The 5182-nt window shown below is 42.2% G+C and overlaps 1 pseudogene; it reads right to left on the bottom strand.

The window, feature by feature from the left end:
• Positions 1-276: 276 nt before the first annotated feature.
• LOC101581351 lies at positions 277-1600 on the bottom strand (annotated as a pseudogene).
• Between the last annotated feature and the right edge of the window lie 3582 nt (positions 1601-5182).

Here is a 5182-nt window from a genome sequence, read left to right as displayed (position 1 = left end):
CCAGGCTTTATTTTGGAAAAAAACAATTGAATTGGGTTTTGGTTAAGGGCATGGGCAAGAAGAGGTACCCCAGGCAGTAATGTTCCCCCAAGGGAGGGCTGAGGGCTAAGCTGAGCCTCAGGTGGCTCCCAGTGCTTCCTTGTACAGCTGTCTCCCAGGGGCTCTGCGGCAGCCTCAGGAGAGGTGTCGGCTGAGAGAGGCTGCTGTGGCCCAGTCACTTGGGCAGGGCATCAGAGGTCTCAGACACCAGCTTCCCATCTCAGGTTTCAATCTTCTTCACAGCCACAGTAGATTTGGTGAGGGTGAAGCCAGGGCTTTGGAGGCTATTCCTAAATAGCCACTGGTGGTCTTCATGTGGATGCTCAAGTTTTGCATCCCAGCCTCCAGCTGGTTCTTACTCTCCAGCAGCTAGCAGTAGGTGGCGATCTCAATGTTCAGGGCCAGCTTGACATTCATGAGCTCCTGGTACTCGCGCAGCTGCTGGGACAAGTCCTGCTTGGCCTTCTGCAGGGCAGCCTCCAGCTGGGCCAACTTCGCATTGGCATCCTTAATGGCCATCTCCCCACGCTCTTTGGCATCAGCAATGGCAGCCTCCAGGGATGCTCTCTGGCCTTTGAGTGCCTCAATCTCCCCTTGCAGGTGGCTGATGCTGTGGTTCATCTCAAAGATCTCGGACTTCATGTGGTGGAGTTCATTCCCATGCTTCCAAGCCAGAGTCCGCAACTCTTCATACTTGATCTGGTACATGCTCTCTGCCTGGGCCTGACTGCAGTTGACGATCTCCTCATACTGAGCCTTGACTTCGGCGATGATGCTGTCCAGGTCCAGGGAGCAGCTGTTGTCCCTGGACAGGACCACAGATGTGTCCCAAGATCTGAGACTGCAGCTCACTTATCTCCTTATCAACAGCTGCCTGAGGAAGTTGATCTCGTCAGTCAGCCCTTCCAGGCATGACGCGAGCTCCACCTTGTTCGTGTAAGCTTCATCCACATCATTCTTGATTAGGACAAATTCATTCTCCATCTCTGTATGCTTGTTGATCTCATCTTCATATTTATTCTTGAAGTCCTCCACCAGCCCCTGAAAGTTGCAAAGCTCTGCCTTCAGCTTCATTTTCTCCTGACCCAGTGTGTCCAGCTGCCTGTGGAGGTTGTTGATGTAGCTTTCAAACATGTTGTCCATGTTATTCCAGGACATCTTCTACTGCTGCAGGGGGCTCTACTTGGTCTCCAGCATCTTGTTCTCCTGCTCCAGAAACCAAACCTTATTGATGAAGGAGGAGAATTTGTTGTTGATCTGGAGATTTCTTGATCTGCTCCTTCTCCTGAATACACACAGCCTGGATGTTGGGGTCCACCTCCAGGTTCAGGGGGTTCAGCAGACTCTGGTTCACCTGGATGGCCATGATGCTCCCCATGCCACCAGCCCCGCCATAGCCACCCAGCCCCAGACTGCCCTGGAAGCTGCCACTGCTTCCCACCAGGGAGAAGCTGGAGGAGCTGATACCGGAATCAGGCCTGCTGGTTTAGGAGAGGCTGCTGAAGGCCTAGGAGCTGGAGGTGGACACCTTGTAGGACTTCTGGGTCACCGTTATGGACATGGTGGAGGCTGGTATGGAAGCAGGCAAACTGAAGATGGAGACTGGAGAATGAGCCTGGCAGCTGCTTCTGGACAGTGGCTAGCATAAATCTCAAGGACAGAGGTGTTGGCAGAGACTTCTTCAACATATCCCAGACTGAAAGAGAAACAGTGCAAAGAATCAACAAATAGAATTTCACCTTATTAAAAAGCTATTGCACAGGGTTGTCCAGATTGCTCAGCAGACTAAAGAGCCTGCTTAAGCAGGCTCATTGGTTTGATCACCACCCCCATGTGCTGTGCCAACCCCCCCTCTCAGGGCACACTGAGACTGGGCATAGTGGCACACACTTGTAATTTCAGTGCTTGGGAGGCTGAAAACAGTAGGAACACTACAAGTCTGATATTTGTAGTGAGATCCTATACTAAATACATTGGGGAAAAAAAGCTATTGCACAACAAAAGAAATCACCAATGAGTGAAAAGACAATCCATAAAATGGAAAAAAAATATAGACAGTTGTTCCACTAACAAAGGACTTACATCTAGAAGATATAAAAGTCTAGAAAAAAAAGTCAGATGCTCCAAATTCAATGAACCAATCAGAAAATGGGCTGAGATGAAATTCCAATGAAGAAATTCAAATGGCAAATAAATATATGATAAATGTTCAACATCATTTACCATTCCAGAGAAGCAAGTTGAAACAACACTAAGATTCCCTCTCACCCCAGCAAGAGTGGCTATTATCCTTTATCCTTATTTTACATGTTTTTCATTCCTGTCTGATACAAGGCATAGATGGGTTTTAGAAAGATTATAGCAGTCACTATGTGTTCAGCTTAGAATGTATTTTATGTTAGTAGAAATCACAGGTCCTTTTTCACTGATATATGCTTCTATGAATAAAATAAAAATGAATGGTAAATATCTAGATTCAATTACAATCTGTAATTATGTCCATTGTATTCTTACCTAGAAAATAGAGGCATAATACTATTACTTAATTTTATCTTATTACTCCCTTTCCCGGAAAAAGAAATCATACCTAACATGTACTCAATATTTGATGGCTTAATTAATTTTTCTGAATAGTTTCTATTATTATATTTTCCCAATTTTTATATTTATTTATTTATTTATTTATTTTTCTGTATTTTAGGGAAGGGTCTACAGGGTATTCAGGGTCTCGCTATTAGATCAGACTCGTAGTGATCTTCCTGTTTAAAGCCGCCCAAGAGCTGGGATTACAGACATGTGCCACCACTCCCAGTCTCAATTGCTGTCTCAGTGCATCCCAGGGGCAGGGCTGGCACTGCAGGCCTGGGGATTAAACCCCTTACCCCTGCGCCTGCTTGCAGGCGCTTTAATCCACTGAGCTACTTGGCTGGCTCTCCATTTTTTTTAAGAAAAGCTTAGATTTATGTATTTTTTCAAACTGCAGGTGGCACCGATTGACTTAATTCATCAGTTCTCTTCTGGGTTATTCTTTCTTAACCTTGCCATACACAGAATAAAACACATTATGAATCATGCTGAAGGAAAAGCCTGATAAGTATTTCCTTTGATTCAACACTCTCATGTGGGAAACTATTTTCTCTTTTTATCTATTGTACTTCTAGGAATCTGGCCAGAACCACATCTGTTTAATTTAGTTGATATATCTTAGTGCCTAAGATGGTGACGTGACTGTGTAGACATTTGCTAAGTGCTTCATCATGATATTTGTGACTTTCATTTTTTGTCGTGGTTATGGAACCTATTCAAGGGTTTTGATATCATGATTTCATGGTATGATATGTTTTATCTGTGGAGTTCTCCTTTAATAAAAGGCCTTGAATATATTATATTTGTTTAAACATTCAGGGAGCAGCAGAAAGGAGTCAAAGAAGAAATCAACTGACATATATATATATGAAGAATTTGAAGAATAGGTTAGGGTGACTTGTTATATATAAACTGTGCAGTTAGTTCCAGTTCTGGAACTAAGAATTAGGTCTTTTGATCCAAGTGTCCTATTATAATAAACCTAAAAGTTTGTCTTGCTCTTATACAATGGTAATTTATAGCTCTTTGTCGAAACTGTGTTTTAGAATCATGTTTTAGAATTCACAATGGAAAATAAAGAATAGAAAAATGAAAATAATTTGATATATTTCTTCCCATTTTGAAGATTTTGACTCCAAAATCCAAAAATGGGTTGGTTCATTCCATTTTATCAAGCATTATTGAACAGTGATATAATCCAGAGTTAAGGGAATACAACTGAAGCAAGAACTTCAGGGTGTGTATGAAGTTTTAATATTTGGAAAATATTCCAAAATTAAAGGCTTATCTACCTGGTGACATGGCCAGTGGTGAAAGAAGACATCCTTTACAGTAATTCAGATATCAATTTCTTTGGGGGTACAAAGGAGGAATTGGGCATTTGACAATAAAGCATATTATATGTATACTAAATTCATAATTTTCATCAACTGAAGCCAAGTGATGAGATGTAAATCCAATGATCCCAAAGTACGCTTGATGCAAAATGCAGGTACCACAACAAACCTCAAAAGACGTTTGTTCATTTGGTTGATTTTATAGCAAATGTTTTATTTCATTATTCTGGAAGTCAACCAATTCCTGACTCCTTTACTCCATTTCAGCACTGAATAAATACTGTGCTGGACTTGGCCCACTGAAAATGACCTGCTATCACTCATGCGGGCAACGTCGCAGGTTCTGAATTGACTTGGGCCTCCTTCTGGATATGGTAGGGAAAATAAACGGACATAGTGACTTATGACTGTTTCTTCAGGTGACTTGCACCTTGGCTGACTTGATTTGTGCCAGTGGGACCGCAGAGGGACCTTCATCTGCTTCCCAGCATCCCGAGGTCAAGCTCTTTTCATGCTTTTCTGTCTCGTTTTCCTTCCTTCTGGGATTGGTGCTGTTCGTTCAGGCTTTATATTATTGTCACATCTACATTTTTAAAACCCATTTTTACTATTTTGTTATTTCAGGTCCTTTGCAAGTATAGCGTAAACCTCTTTAATTATTTTTCAGAAGAATTATTACTATGTAAAGCCTTCCCCTGGTTCCAGCCAAGCTGAACCATTTACTACTCTCCGAAGTAGAAAAAGAGACTTCTTTCTCTTTTTGCTTTTGTATGAGATGCTTTGTTTGCTTAAAATTTCCATTTTTCCATGCTGAGATGATATAAATCACCTTTAAAGGCCTATCTGAACTACCCCATCCTCCAGAAAACCTTCCCTGGTCCATTGAATCTATATTTGTTGCCACTACATTGTAGTTGCAAAGTGAATGTTGTCTTGGTTAATCAGTTTAGTCTCCGCATTGGTGTGTCATTGCCATTTTATTGATCTCACACATTCTACCACCACTCCATAAGCCAACTCAGAACGACTGATTTTTTTCTTCTGCAAAGTACATGACATTAAACACAGTAGGTAGATATCATGGTTTCTATCTAAATGTCCCCCCCCAAAGCTTCATGAGGTCATGGGGCAGGGGATTTTATGGAGAGAGCTGAGTCTAGGGTTTATGATTGATCCTGGATCAGTGCTAGAATTAAGAATGCTGAGAGTGAGGGTAGGTT

The sequence above is a fragment of the Octodon degus genome, unplaced genomic scaffold (assembly GCF_000260255.1).
Source record: "Octodon degus isolate 3935 unplaced genomic scaffold, OctDeg1.0 scaffold00015, whole genome shotgun sequence".
NCBI lineage: Eukaryota > Metazoa > Chordata > Mammalia > Rodentia > Octodontidae > Octodon > Octodon degus.
Note: the sequence above shows the minus strand (reverse complement) of the source record. Positions and strands in the feature narration are given on the sequence as shown.